Source organism: Lissotriton vulgaris, unplaced genomic scaffold (assembly GCF_964263255.1).
Source record: "Lissotriton vulgaris unplaced genomic scaffold, aLisVul1.2 SCAFFOLD_3898, whole genome shotgun sequence".
Lineage (NCBI taxonomy): Eukaryota > Metazoa > Chordata > Amphibia > Caudata > Salamandridae > Lissotriton > Lissotriton vulgaris.
This window is the reverse complement of record NW_028251505.1, coordinates 41,493-57,533: the sequence shown is the minus strand read 5'-3', so window position 1 is coordinate 57,533 and position 16,041 is coordinate 41,493. Positions and strand designations below refer to the sequence as shown.

At 48.6% G+C, this 16,041-nt stretch overlaps 1 non-coding gene across 1 annotated transcript; it reads left to right on the top strand.

The window, feature by feature from the left end:
• Positions 1-7,520: 7,520 nt before the first annotated feature.
• On the top strand, positions 7,521-7,629 carry LOC147662866 (U6 spliceosomal RNA). Its single transcript, XR_015305480.1, has one exon. It is a non-coding gene; the product is annotated as a U6 spliceosomal RNA (small nuclear RNA).
• Positions 7,630-16,041: the final 8,412 nt, after the last annotated feature.

Sequence of the window (16,041 nt, the reverse complement as noted above, 5' to 3'; positions counted from 1 at the left end):
CTTGTGACTACATTTGAAAAGATTTTTGGTGTTATCCCTGCTTTTTTCCATTCAATATTTTCGAGCTTGTTTGGCGGATTCCCTGTTTTGCTGGCTTTAGCTGCAGGCGTTTTGATATTATTCTGCTTCCTAAAACATGGATGCCCGTCCTGCGCAAGAAGCCGCTCAGCCCCTTCTGACGCTGTTTCGTAACCGGATGCTTTATTACTATGGCACCCTGCCGCTTGCGACCTTAAGCACGGCATTTGTATTATCATTTCGATTTTCCTCTTTCCCATGTGTCCAGCCTGTGTTTCATTGCCTGAGCTGCGATTTTGACTGGGCCATTGATTTGTGTCTCTGCTTGCCGTTATCTCCTGAAGTCGATTTTAATCACCTGATGGGCCCCGTAGTTGCTCACTAGTTGGTTTGTTCTGGCGAAAGGATTATGGCCTTGGCAGCGATGCATGGACTAATGGGTCAGTGGGACATCCCCGCAGCGGCGCATGATTTTCTGGCACATAGCGTTCTTGAGAACCCACCGAGTTGTCCTCTGATGTTGCCAGAGGGTCCGGTGTTGGAGGAGCACGTATGTTCTTTCCCATTACTTAATTGGATGGCTGAACTGTTTTCGGATGATGACAGTGATTTCATGTTGGAAGCTGTGGCTACCTATTTTGCATATTCTATCCACCCATGAGTGGCTTTGAAGACTTTCACTATACTGGCACGTGACTTTTTAGTAATTCTGAATGGTGTCATTTTTTCTTATGGACAATCTACTTCATATGTTCTAGGCCTGTGATTTTATATTAGGCCTCAAGTTCGAGAATTTTTAAATTTTTTTGGCCACTGTAGGCATTCATACATATTTTTGTATTGATAATTTTTATATACATATACATACATTTAGCTTGGCTCAATATTATTGAACTCTGCTTTCATGTTATGCCTTTATTATATTATTGGCTTGTTTCTTGACCGTCCTCGGATCATTGGGGGGGTGTCATATAGTTATTGCTTTTCTATATATTGTGTTAAGTTAGCATGAGCTTATTAAATGTTTAAACAACATATTTTCCTTCGGCTTCAGTTTGCACACAGCACATAATTATTATTGTAGCTTTCAACCTAGACGAAAGATGTGATTTATTTGAGAATAATATGTTATTGCTCTGCTATCTGTCGTGCTTGGTACACTCGGTACACTGTCTGCACACTGAGAACTATAGCCTCTAAGAATAACCTAACACAAGGTTGCTGGGAGGCCTGATCCTCGCACCACATTAGACATAACACAAATAATGTTGCTGCCAACATTGGGCTCTACGCGGGTTTAAGATAGAGTTACTGAGAATGCAAAAAACACACTTGATGGTGCTTCGCATGGAGAGAGTTGGTAGCTGATGATGTGATCTTCTTCTGCTGACATTTAGAGGTATGGGCCCGCCCTGCTAAAACCCAAATGAGACCTTCTTAGATATAATATAGTATGCTAAATAGGGTGCGCGAAATATAGGTGATACAGATTTCCATAGATTTTTGCATTATAATATGCTATCACCGTTCGCTTACTATGGACTATTGACTATGCTGATAACTCTGATTTTTATAATATGTATGTTGGTATTATATAAGATACTGCGTTTGAGAACCTTGCATTGAAAAATAAATATTTAAAACTTGCACGTGTGCTCTTTTACCCCCCGTTGTGGTTTGAAATGATTATAAAGCGAAAGAGTGTTCATGTGTTCCACGATACCTGAGGTACACTAAAGTTCATGTTCTGGTTTGTCTAAGTCATTGGGAGTTTGTTATGACCAATGAGACACTGTAGCTAGCTCGGTAAGGGGATTTCTGATACTAAGGTGAGTTTTGGGTCACCCTAATTCACCCAGGTTCTAGATCTCTGTGCACAGTTCGGTGGGAGAACGGAAACCCTGCTACAAGCTTCTTCTTTTTAATACTCGATTTCTAAACCATTCCTTCAGATTCTGAGGAATGGGTCATCCTGGAGACCTTCCCTTAAAGCATGCAGCTGTGCGCTTTTGAAATGTAAGAGTCTGTTTTTATCAGTTGTTTTAATGTAGCTTTGTTGGTCGTTTTCCCATATTTGCTTAATTGGTACTATCCAGAAAGGAGATCTCATGCTTATTTCGATTCATTATAAACTACAGGAACTCATTACGATTGTTCAACCATTGTATTAGTCAGATGGTTTTCACTTTATTCTCATGCCAGATGACAAAGATTCATTTTTATAGCGTTATGGAAATAAGGGAACCTAAGGATTATTAGGGACCAAGGGTAATATGTAGTTAAAGGAACTCTGGTCCCTAAGCAATAAATGTGAATACAATACTGTTGGAAATATATAATTACCAACAAATCTTCCAATGACTATAAGGAAAATATTTTATTTTGTAAGTAAAATTCACATTGAAGAATATAACCCCACCGTGTTAAAACCAGACAAAACAAAAAAATAAAAAACATAAAGGCAGAGAACAAAGTATGACCAGTAATTATGCTCAAAGTTATGGTCACTTATTTCAAGAAGAAAACACTTCTGCACCCAAGGAGAAAGTATCTACAAAGTCTAGCGGGTCAGAGTGTGGGTCGACTATGTTTTGATCCCTTAATAATGTGGGATCATCATCAGGCAACTAATAATTTACTTGAAACAAAACCTAATAGTAAATTAACTATTTTTAACACCTGTAAAGGTAAAAAGGGGACAGAAGAGAAAAAGGAGTATTAAGGGAAGATAATGCCAAATCATGAAACTGTCCATAGCATGCAGAACCTAGAAAGCATGCATCATATTCATCACTAGCGCTTTTGGGCCAAGGTCTGTGGGGGTGGAATGAGCTGAATATCCCCTATAAATGGAAAGTGAATTGTGATGGTGCACACTATTCTTGCATGTGAGCAAGACCTATGCATATTCATGCTGTGTGGAAAACCATTGGTTAAGCTGGCATTTAGGATAATCCAGGGAAGCCCAGTGGGGCTGAGTCAGGTGAATATATGAACATATCTAAGGATGGAATAGCTATCATAAGTTACTGCAGGTGGGATTCGTTTAAAATCAATAAGGAAGAAATTTAGGTACCTACTTCAAGGCTAGCGTCCTGTTCAATCAAGCCATGTAATGCAGATTACCTCCTCGTTAGTCTTCCTCGCCCCCTGAGTTACAAAGTGAGCTTTAGCTCCACAACAGAACCCTCCAAAGCAAAAAGAAACCACCTCCCACCCCCTCCCAACATGGCCGACCAGTCCCACCTGACCTCTATAAGAGGCGGGCCGGCCCAACCAATCAGCCTGTTTTTTTTGTTCTGCACGATTCTCTCCAGAGAGCTGTTCAGGTAAGATAGGCCGGCGTGAGCTGTCCCTGGGGTTTTAGGGTTGTGGACCTGCTCTAGCGGTCTCTGGTACCTTATGCCTAAAAATTCCCCCCCCCTCTTCCTTCCCCCGGTCCTGTGGGGCCGGTTAGGTGCTGCTGTAGCGTGCCATGGGTCTACAGGGGGGGGGGGGGCGGCCGGGGGTGTGGGGTGACTGTACATTCCCGTGGCTCCCCCGGTCGTTACTGTGGGGCCCTACCCATTAGGTGGGCGCTTGGGCCCTGCGCATTCTCCTGTATGTGGTTACATGCGGGTGGTTGAAACACCCCTCTGAGAGGTGTTTCTTGTATTCCTGGCTATTCAGGTGCTGTTTCCGCCTGGTCACTACCGTGTTGGTGGGGTTCAGCAGCGGTGACTCTACGCCTAGGAGGTCCGCTGTAGCCGGGGACCCAGGTTCGAGTCCAGTGTGGGACTCGGGTTTCCGTTTGTTGCATTGTCAGGAGTTTGCGCCAAGTCTGTCAGTACCTCGGTCCTGGCTTTGGGCCGCCTGGAAATGCACTCGGCTAATGGCCGCGAGATGTGAGTGCTTACATCTGACTGCCCCAAGAGACAGATCACTTCGAATGAGTGTGTTCTCTTTCTGTTACTGATGGCCGCCATTCCCACTATAATGGTGGGGAGGGGCGCAGACTCGGGTCAACAGGTGGCGCTGTGGCTCTGCCTACGTTTGAGTTTCTGCTTCTCCCGGTGCAGCTGTTAGCGCACGAGGGGGTTGAGACAAGCCTGTGCGCAGGTTAACTGCTTTTGGTTGTGTACGGCCGGCGGCGCTTCTGCAGCGGCCGACAGGCTGGCCGAGTGGTCTGAGGTGACAGGCGCGTGTGAGCTTGACCTTCGCAGAGCCCTCACAGGCCGGGGTTCGAATCCTGCCTGTGTGGTAGGGATGTTTTCAGGCAGTGATTTTGAAAAGGTGCATAAACTTGCATGTGTCTGCCCCACGGAGTCCGACCTCCTCGGATCCCTGTGCCTGAGGAGTGACGATCACGATTGGCGGACATCGGGCTGGAGCTTTCCGTGCATCATGTACGGGACGGCTCGAGGTTCCCTACTCGGGGCGGTCCTACCTTTTAGGTCGGCGGGTCCTCGGGGCTCTGAGGTCCGGGTCCGGGGGCTCCCCCCCGTCAGCTCGGTTTTTCGCGGCGCTGTGCGCTGCCGCCTCCCTTCATTTTGGCCCCTACGGGTCGCGGCGGTTTGCCGCGCTGGGCTACGTGCACCTCCCACCTCCCACCTCCCGCCTCTCGAGGGCGGGGTTTGGTTGCCGCCAGGTGCGGCCAATGAGGTCCTTCATCGGGCTGGTGCGGATCCTGCTTCCTCAGCGTCTTGGACGCGGCGTGCAGGGCGCGTCTGCCCCCTCCTCGATGGGCCGGTGTTCGCTCCTCGGTAAGGGCGTTTTTCATATTTGTTTCAGTTCCCAGGGCACTGCTTTTTGTATATCGACCCTGTGGGTCTTGACGGTGGCAGGCATCTCAAGGTGCTTTCTTGCTTCTACATGTGTCCTGACTACTGGCCAGACTTACAGTGCTGCGCTGGCGCGCTCTATGGGGGCGCGGTGCGTCCTGGGGTCAGGTCCCTTGTGTCTGGGTTCTGTTTCTGGCGCCCTGTGTACTTCGGAGCTATAGCTCAGTGGTGGGTCTTGGTACTTTGGTGCGGTCAGCCCTCACAGGCCGGGGTTCGGATCCCGCCTATGCTGTAGGGGTGTCCCAAGGTGGACATTTCCACAAAGTTTTGGAATCAACCCGGTAATTCCGGGCTGTGTGCATACGACACGCTGTGGAGGGGTAGTGTACTCTTCCCTCTACGGGCGGCCATACGGCCTGTGATTTTGTCTCGTTTCTTCACTGGGCCGTCTGGTTACGCCGGTCTCGAGTGTTTCACTCGTGGTTTCCCATTCGGCTGCGAGGCTATTCAGGCCCTGGCAGAGGTCTGGCCCAGGCCCGGGGTTCGTTTCCCTGCCTCGGTGGGGCTTGGGTTCGAAATCCCTGGGAGCTGTTTATTTCCTCTGGGATTTGGATGACCCCTCGGGGCTTCGGTTGCCTGGTCTCCTCCTTGGGGAGAGAGGCGGGTGGCACTGTGGATTGCTGCGGCTACTGCAGGGGCTGGGGTTTGTCCTCAGGGTCACAGGTTCGTATACCGACTGGCCCACTCAGCCTTTCATCCATCTGTGGTCGAGGAATATTGTTCCTTTGAGTTGGGTAACAACGAACATCTGTTATTCAGCGCCAAGATACCCGTAGTGGTGTATGGCACTTTCCGAAGACATAGGTTATGTTTGGAAACAGCGGTTTTCGTACTGCCGCCTTGTACCCTGGCTGGGGTATTGTGCGCGATTTTTGTATCGTGTTGCACTTCGGTGAAGGACCTGGCCCGAGTTTCGGCTGTTACCAGTCTCGTGCTGGTTCTGCCGCTCCCTTTTTCGCCCCTAGGTACTGACAGTCTGGGGCGCTTCGGGCTTGCTGTCCGGGCTGGCTAGTCTGGCGGATGTTCCGCGGGGTCCCACCGTCTCGACGGGTTGGGGTCCCGGCTCCTTCCCGTGTCTCGCCTGTAAAAGCCTGCGAGTGGGGGTTCCCGCTCGCGGATGCGAGTTCTTCCGTTGGGCTGGCGTTCTGGCCCTAGGGGGGGGGGGACCGGGCCCGCCTGGTGGATCTTCTTCGCCGGGTGTGGGTCTTGGGGGTTCCCGGTCTGGCCGTGTGCTTCCTCACGGCCTCGTTTTTTCCCCCCCCCCATGGGAGTGAGGCTTCACATCTGGCGGTGTCTCTCATCCGTCGGCTTCCTGGCCTATGTCCGGTGGTCCCTTCGGTCCTCGTCTCGGGCTTGTCCTCCTTCGGGGGGGCGTGTGCCTGGTCCCGGTGCGTCCCTCTGGTTCTTTCAGGGGGGGGCGTCCTTTGGCGCCGGGTCGTTTGGAGGTCGTTGGGTTCTCCTGCGGCCGCTCAGCACCTCGGGCTTCGGGGGGTTGCTGGAGGTCTTCCTGGCCGGCCGTCTTTTTGCTGTGCTCGCTTCCGCGGCACTTTTAATACACTTGGTGAACGCCTCCAGAAGAGACTGCGACCTGAACGCAGCGCCTTGGACCACTCGGCCATCCTGGCTTGCATTTGTGGAACCTTCCACAGGCCAGACAGCCATGCAAGTGGGGTCCGAAAAGGCATGACTGGCTTGGCCCCTGCACGGTTTCGTGTGGCCTTCCATTTGCCGGTGCTTAGGTCCCCGGCTCTTGGCCGGGTTGGGCGCCCTGGGGGGGGTGTCACCGGTCCTGGCCCTTCGGGCTGTCTTCCCCCGGGGTCCGACGGAGTCGGGTATGGCCTTCGTTGCATGGTCTCGCCCTGCCCCGGTGGTGTTTCGACGCCGAGGGCCTCGGCTCGGTCTGCCTCCAAGGTCTCTGTTCACGGAGGGGGGGCTCGGCCCTCCGGCCCGGGTTCTTCTCCTCCTTCCGGGTCCTTATTACCTGTCCTTCGCGTGGCCTTTCGGTCTGCTGTACGCATCTCCCCCGTGCCCTCTGAGATCGCGGATCCTCGGCAGGAGGCGCTTGGGCAGGGCCGGAGTGTTCAGGGGCGCTCGGCTCGGCAGCGCATGGCCTTATTTTGGAACGTTGCAGTGGTGTGGTGCCTGGCACCCGCGCGTGGTTGCCACGCAAGTCGTGGTGCGTTCCGGTTTTTAGTTCCCGGCGGGGTCCGCCGCCCCGGGTGCCCTCTCCTATGGCGAGCTGACGGTTCGAGCCTCCTGGCCGATCCTGGATCTTCCCATACCATGGTTGGGTCCCCCGCTCTCGGCATCGGTGTTGTGCCGGCTCTTGTCGGCTGGCCTACCTCCTTCGGCAGGCCCGGTTCTTGGGCGGATGCTCGGGGTTGTGGCTTGCCACTGGGTTCCCGCAGGTCTTCCACGTGCTCTGCCTCTGCCCGGCGCTGGGCGCCCTTCTCGCATTGGCTCGGTCAGCTTGGTGCTGTCCCCGCCTCCGTGGTCCCCTTGCGGGTCTTTCCGGTCTGGGGGTGTTCCTGGTACGTGGCCCCTTCTTTCCTGTGGGCCCGGTGGGCGGACTTGCGGGCCTTCCACCGTCCGGTGTTCGACGGCCTGGTTTCCTTGGTGGCTCGCTTGGCTCCGATGTTGCTTGTCCTTCGCCCACGGGCGCTCTGCCGGTCTCCCCCTTGGGTGCTCGCTTCGGCTGCACATATATATTAATAGTGGTACGTTACTGTGGAGGTTTGCAGGGCCCCTGCGCGAGGGTGACTCGCAAATTCGTGAGGCGTTCCACAGGTATTTTCTCTCTCGGTCTACGCCGCCCTTTTTTGGCCCCGGCCCTCGGTGGCTTTGCGGTTCCTCGCCTTTCGGTGGGTTTCCCTGGGGGCGAGGGTGTCGGCTGGGCGGATGGGCGTGCGGGGGTCGTTCCTCCGCTCCCTGCCCTTCTTGCGGGTTTGCCGGTCGGGGTTGTTCCTCCGGCATGTCCCCCGTGTCCTTCCCGGGGTTCCTTCCCTGGGGCCTTCGGACTCAGGTGGTACCTTTACCGCTTTTCCCGGCCAACGCGGTTCCTCCATTGTCCGTGCTGGTTGTTCGGCGTGCTGTTATGGCTTCTCTTGGCCGCACGTCTTTCCTTACCCGGTGGGTTGGCCTGTATTTTGTCTTTTGGCCCGGTTCGTTCGGGCCGCTAGCCATCGTTCCACCTTGGTTCGCGGGCTTACACAGGCTGGCGTCCTTCCCTACGCTTCGCTGGGTTCGGTGGATCCGGCGGGGGCCCAGGGTTTGTCCGCGAGGTGTGGCTCTGTTCCCTGGGCCCCCTTAGTGGGTGTCTCCTCTGTGGAGCTTTATCTGACTTTGGCGTGGTCGTCCCCCGCCTGGTAGGTGGGTCTCTAGCTGTCCCGGGGGGACGACGCTGGGGCCGTTCTGAGTGCTGGAGCTGCGACTCCTGGTTGGCCTCCTCTTCCTGGAGGTCTTGAATTCAGGTTTCCTGTGGTCCCTGTTTTCTTTTCAGTTGTTTTACATCAACCTTGGGTTGGTTTCTCTGCATCACCGTGTGGTGTTGTTGTTCTGGTGATCAATGAAGCCTTGTTGGCTTGGGTATTGGCTCACTTTGTAACTCAGGGGGCGAGGAAGACTAACGAGGAGGTAATGCCCCGGTTACTTACCGGTAATCTTCATTACTCCGAGTATAGTCTTCCTCGCCACATGAGTTCCCTCCCCCCCTCCCTGTCTGGCTATCGGCTTCATTGTTTGCTTGGTAGATCAGGCTGATTGGTTGGGCCGGCCCGCCTCTTATAGAGGTCAGGTGGGACTGGTCGGCCATGTTGGGAGGGGGTGGGAGGTGGTTTCTTTTTGCTTTGGAGGGTTCTGTTGTGGAGCTAAAGCTCACTTTGTAACTCATGTGGCGAGGAAGACTATACTCGGAGTAATGAAGATTACCGGTAAGTAACCGGGGCAATAATATAGATTCTGAAGTGTCCTTTTAGGGTCCAGCCACAATCAAGTGTGGAATCACAGATTGAAGCCTAAAGTTCAGTTCAGTTCAGTTCAAAATCTTTATTTTGGTTAAGACATAAACCATAAAAGATATACATACAATTGTTAAAAACAGAACCAATTTTCCATTCCGGCCCATTTTCCCACAATTCATTTAGACCAATTGAAATTCATTCACAGGGATTTGCGATTATACACTAATCCTAGGAGATACTGGCTTAAACCTCTTTTTAGATGCTTGGGAACACGCAGGCATTTGGTTGCATTAAGTATTTTATTGACTGATACCTCCCCTTCAATTGTTTGTGGTGTTTCCAAATTTTTAAAATGCTCATGGTTGATACGTTGCAAGAGATTGTCGATTTCAATTTAATTCATCTTTTAGCTAATTTATTCAGGGTCATATCCTATTTTATTGTCTTACTACCCCAATGTTGACATTTTACTTACTGTTTTGTAATGCTGCTTCATATGTATGTATGCTTGCAAGATATCTTGCATATCGAATAAAAGCCTTCAACCTTGACCTTGATTATAAAACAATAAATACATTTCTGAGTCTAAAACCATAATTCATTCATCAAAAAAAAAATATTTATATATATATATATATTTACAATCACAGGATTACAATTAATATTTCATTGGAACATTATTACTCCCTTTTCCTAATAGAGATAAAAAAAGGTCCACATTTTTAAAACAATTACATTATTTAAAACTAACCAAATAGCATTACAGCTTAAGACCCCATCTCTTTCGTACTATCGCCACAGAAAAGAGAAAACTGCTTACACTAAAAACCGTGGATTGCGTTGTTTCAGTTTTAAAGATTCTTTCTGCCTCACAGAAACGCCTAAACCCCAGGAGGCGGCAGCTGGGTTTTATCCACTTTTTCCTACAGTGTGTGTGTATGCAGAACAAAAAAATAATACATGTGCTTCATCCTCATTGGTGCCACTGCTACACAATTCACATCTAGCCAAGTCATCTTTACCAACATTACCCTCGTTACATGCCCATCTCGCGGTATTAGCTTTGATTTGCAATATGCCATAACGAAACTTTAAGTACAGTGATTTTGCTAGAGCTGGTAGAATTTCCACCATAAAGGGTTCGAATCTACTCTCTGTCTTCATTCCCAGATACTTGAGAGTTAAAACCCCCAAGTTCGGGTTTTGTAATTTTGAATTTGAGACAAATGCCCAGTATTGTTCCTTTAGCAATTTTTTACAGCTCAAAGTAAGACCCTCAGGATCCGCCCAGTAGTGACTCAGCCCCAACTTGAGCAACCAGTCCTCGATATGGTTTAACCATACCAACTTTGTGGTATTTTTTATCTTCAAAATTTCTTTTAGGGCTTCTCTGTAATCTACTAGTTTGTCTGTTGACCACACACAGACCCAATACAACAGGGGTTGTAGCCCCGCGTGGTCATCAGTACGATGAATATCCAGATCCATTATGAGTGGAAGTAGGGGTGTACGCCGTGGAATCTCTAGGATTTTCCTTAGAGAGATATTCTCTTGAACCATAAAGGCATGTTTGGCAGCATAGCCCCAATACCCTGCCCCATAAAGTGAGGCCGATTGTGCTTTATATTTATACAACTCCAAAGCTGGGGAGACAGCTTTGGAGTGACTACTCTTATGGCGCCTTGTTATTGGTACTAAATTCTGCGAGATGATCATTTTACTTTTATCTATTTGGGTTTTCCAATTTAATTTAGTATCTATTGTAGTAATGCCTAATTAGTTAAAATTGTGGACATGTTCAATCGATTCAGTGTTGACAGCTAATTTTTTTTACAAGTTCTATGTGGAGAAGTGTGGCTCAATGGTTAGAGCGGCTGACCCTGATGCAGAGATTTGGCCCTGGACCAGGGTTCAATTCCTGCCTCGGCGGGTCTTTGGCTCAATTTCCTTGGACCTGATAATTCTCTCCTCATGCCTATTCTAATCATGGGTCCCACTCTGCAACTCTGGGCAATAGCTTGCTTAATCTCCACAACGGCCCCAACAGCGCTGGGATGCCTGGCTTCACCTTGGGGGTGCCCAGGAGTGGGCATTTCACAGGGAAAAGCCAGGCAGTGTTCCACATCGTTATGAGTTACAGCGCCAGGACACCCCAGTTGGGGTATTAGTGCGCTTTACAAGTACAAATTACATTTATATTAACTGCCATATACTTAGTTTTAGACAAGTTAATCTCCAATCCTTTAACATCACAGTAAAACCTACAGGTATCTAATACATTTTGTAATCCTTTGGGTGTTTGTGAAATTAAAAAAGTATCATCTGCAAATAACAGCGCAGGCACATGATCACCGCCCAACTTGGGAGAGTGATGCTCGCAGCCCAAGAGGGTATCTGGTATATCATTAATGTACAAGGAGAACAATGTTGGTGCCAGCACACATCCTTGCGTGGCACCTCTGTTTATATTAATACAATCTGACAATTCTTCATTTGGGCCCCATCTCACCCTAGCGTAATTTGCCTTGTGCAGCCTGACGATCTGTCCCAAAATTTCCCCAGGAACACCCTGGTCCCTCAATCTTGATCACATTAAGTTTCTAGGATCAAGTCAAAAGCTGCCTTGAGGTCAACAAAGGCCACTTACAAATGTGCCCCCTTTATTTTAATGTATTTCCAGATGATAAATAAAAATCTGAACACCTGGTCGATTGTACTATTGCGTTCTCTAAAACCTGCTTGGTACTAGGATAGGGTGCTAGTCTCCTCAATCCAAGAACTCAGCTTGCTTAAAACCTGCCTCGCAAATACCTTCTGTAGAACGTCAATTAGACTAATAAGTCTATAATAGGCCGGATTCATGCGATCCCCCTTTTTAAAAATAGTTACAATCTCGGCGCCCCGCCACGTAACAGGAATAGGGGTACCCTTGGCAATGTCGTTACAGAGACAATGAACATATGGGGCCCATATCATATTTTTATGCTTCCATAGGTGCACCGGGATCCTGTCTGGTCTAGGAGCCTTTCTCGGTTTTATTGCTTTGATAGCTTCGATGGTCTCTGCCAAACTAAAAAACAGGGGTGTGACACTCAGATTAGGTCCTGGATCTTCATTAATAAAAGCAGGTTCAATGTTAATAGGGGAGTATAATTTGGAAAAATACGAGAATCAGACCCCAGAATAAGGCCTGGTCATTTACCTAACACGCTTTCAACAATTCAGACCAGATTTTCTCATCCCAACCTTTCTTTGCCTTAGCAATTGAGCTCTTATAGCGCCTCCTTTTCTCCCTTAGCGCTTGCACACTATTACTCTTTGCAGCCACTATATGTTCCTTTTTAGCGTTTCGGCAGCCTTTGTCATACCATGTATCCCCCTTAGCTGAATTTTGCTGTCCCCTTTTTATTCGCTTATTGTTTTTGGTCAGTAGTTCCCCCAGTCCCAAAGACATATTTCCATGAATTTGCATATTGGGAATTTCCTGTACTGGGGAGTTAATATACGGGGAGAACACATCTACATACAGCGCGTAGATTTTTTTAACAATAGTATCATTTCCCAATACTACAGGCCACTACAATGCTCTGCGATTGTGTGTGGTCAAAATGTCAATATCAGTATGTTTAAAACAATCTCTCCCCTTGGGCGACAGATTAAATAGTGACATACTAAGCTTCAAGCTAAGCGGATAATGGTCATTCTCAACACGATTCTCCACTACAAGGTCATTTGCCACGGCCAGGGTGAAATTGAAACCATAACATAATCTATGTGGCTATTGCAGCTACCCCGCTTAAAGGTTGGCCGACTTGGGCTGTCTATTTATTTATTTATTTTATTTTAATGTTTTATAGAGCGCAAACTTGACCTGTGAGGGTATCAGAGCACTTTACAGGTTCATAGAGTAATACAGAAAGGACGGTTATCACATGGGAAAAGAAACAATACATCAGAGGATTATACAGAATCAAGGGTCAAATGGTAGGCAGGGAGTCGATAGGGGGATGTGCAAAGGAGGGAGGGGCGAAAGCTGTACATAGGAACAATTTACAGAATAGAAGGTCATTCATTAGGGAGGATGTTGCAGGGGTGCTTTAGGTTAAGGGACTGAAAAGAAAAGATTAATAAACCACTGTGTACTATACAGAATGAATGGATCATATATATATATATCACAGTATACTATACGGAATAAAGGATCGTACAATAGACAGGATATCACCAGGGTACTAAGTCTCTTGGTGGCTGTGGAGCGGGTTAGCCAAGGAATTTACCCATGAGGAAGGATTTAGCCTCTTTTTTGAAGTGTGCCAGGGAGTGGATACTTCTGATGTCAGACGTGAGGGAGTTCCATATTCTTGGGGCGGTCCCGGTGAAAGCCCGGTTGTAGTTTTTTTTTTCTTAAAACGTGCAGGCCAGAGTAGGAAGGTATTAGCCGATCGTGAGTTTCTGTTTCCTCCGAATATCGCAAGCTTCTGTGCTAGATACGCCGGGGAGTTGGAGTGTTGAGCCTTGTGCGTGATGCATGCCATCTTGAAGTGAATCCTCGCCTCTAGGGGAAGCCAGTTCAACGCTTTCAGGTGAGGGGTGATGTGATCACATTTTTTAGAGCCAGTAAGTAGTCTAGCGGCTGCGTTGAGGCAGGCTTTTAAGGGTGCCAGAGTGACCTTGGGTAAACCGGAGAGGGTGGAGCAGCCATATTCCAGCCGAGAGATAACTAACGATTGGACTGCTAATTTTAGGTCGTGAGCAGCTAGGAAGGGTTTCAGTTTCCATAGGTAGCTCAGGTGGAATCTGGCAGATTTGGCCATTGAGTTGATACGGTTTCTCATGTTTAGGTTGTAATCCAAGGTGATACCCAGTCATTTGGCAGAGTCCACAATGGTCGGGGAACAGTTTAAGGCTGTGATAGCTTTGATCAAAGTCTGTATCTCAGAGCTGCTCTTGGGCGGAGAGATGAGAAGGAACTCCGTTTTATTGGCATTGAGTTTGAGTTGGTTTGAAGCGAGCCATACGACGGTCAGCTTCAGGGCCTCATTCAGGGTGAGGATCTCTGCAAGAGATGAGATTTTTATGTAGATTTGAGCATCATCAGCGTACATATGGAAGGAGATATTTGCAGTACGAAGGATTTCGGCAAGGAGTTCCAGATAGAGATTAAAAAGTGTGGGGGACAACGTTGAACCTTGCGGCACTCCCACCGTGACCACGGAGGAGGAGGAGAGTTCACCATTGATTAGGAATCTCTGAGTTCAGTTTTGGAGGTAAGAGCTAAACCAATCAAGTAAAGTACAGTACCATCTATGCCCATCCTAAGTTTTAGGCGTTCGAGTAGCATCTCGTGGTTGACAGTGTCGAAGGCTGAGGATAGATCAAGGAGGATTAGGAGACAAGTTTTGTTTTGGTCCAAGGCTTGAAGGGCATCATCGACAATGTGGAGCATGTTGGTCTGAAGCCGGATTGGCAGTCATCGAGTAGGTGGAAGTTGCTGATGTGGTGACTTAGCTGTATATGAACACATTTTTCAATCACTTTCGCCAAGAGGGGAATGTTGGAGATTGGTCTAAAGTTATCTGGGGAGGCTGGGTCCAGCAATGGTTTTTTCAGAATGGGGAGAACTTGGCCTGCTTTCAGGGAGATACCGGGATTGATCCCTGCCGGAACGAGGCGTTGATTATTGCAGTCGAGCAAAGGAATGATGGATTTGGTAATAGTTGCAAGGCAGGTCGAGGGGAGAGGGTCGTTGAAGTGGTTGTTCGGGTTTAAGGAGGAAAGGATATTTGCAACAGAGTCTTCATCGTAGGGTGAGAATTCGGACCAGTGCGCTAGATTCTTGGGTAAGGTCTGTGTCGGTAGCAGTGATGGAGGAGGCAGATGGTCAATGTTAGGTGGGGGGAGTGAGGCAGCTTTGAGTTCGGTACCTAAGGTTAGGATTTTGTTTGCGAAAAACGAGGAGAAATCTTCAGAGGAGATGAGAGACTTGGGGTTTTCTTTCGCTGTTTTGGACAGTTTGTTTGATTGGAGTTTGATCATCTCAAAGAGTTTCCGAGGGTTGTTCTGGGCATTTCCTAGTTCCGCTCTGAAAAACTCTTTTTTTGAATTGAGGATGTTTTTGTTGTAAGCATTTCTGGCCTGGCGAAGAAGTTTCAGGTGAACTGCCGATGGGTGCTGTCTCCAAATTCTTTCGGCTTGTCGGAGGGATCTTCTCTCGTCTTTGAGGGAACCGGTGAACCAAGGGTTTCTATCATTGACTCAAGCCTTTTTTAGTTTAAGAGGGGCTAGGTCATCCAGAATGTTCGACATGGACGCAGTGTAGTGATCATTGAGGTCACTGACTGAGGTGATGTGAGGAGGGGGGGAGGTCGGATTTACAACGGGACTCAAGTTCAATTAGGTCTAGGTTTTTGGTGTCTCTGACCCAGAGTTTTGGTAGCACTGGTTGAGGAGCCCATGTTTTGAGGGTGCAGGGTAAGAGAAAGGTGATCGCATGGTGGTCTGACCAGTCGCAGGGGTCGATGGATATGAGTTTGACGGTTTTCTCGTTAGAGATGATCCAGTCGAGAGTAGCCCCTTTCGGGTGGGGAGTGGGCAAGCTTGGGTCACGGCTAGATCGGTCATAAGATCTTTAATGGCGTTGACATGGGGATCCTTAAGGTCGTTCCAGTGCAGGTTGAAGTCACCCAGGAAAATGTCTTTGGTGTTGGGGGAGTTTTTAGCCGTAATAATTTGTCTACAAGCACGTAAGCCATGAGCAGCAGTCAGACGCAGTAACTGTGCTGCCGCCGCTGAGCATGGCACCGCCGGGCTGGTCTCAATTCCAGGAATATTATTAGCGTTATCCTCTTGCTCAAAAATATTTTCCAGGCCTAATATCGGCTCGAATTTGCGATTAAAATCCCCCCCAATAATTACCAACGTTCCCTGATCGAGCATGTAAATGATATTATCTAATTGCTCGATAACTTGTGCTTCTTTGTTAGCCACCAGAGGCCTACTGTAGACATTTAAGATGCAAACTTCTCTTTTATTTGGGCCTGTTAACTTAACTCCCAGAATATCCAGGCTATTGCAATCGATTTGCTTAAAATTAATTCCTAACATGATTTTTGTCCATATCGCCAGACCTCCTGAGGGTCTTCCTTTTGTTGCGGCAATTGCGGGTACACTAAATGATCTATAACCAACTTTAAACTGGCTTTCAACCGCCCAAGTTTCTTGGAATAGTATAATTTCAGAATCCT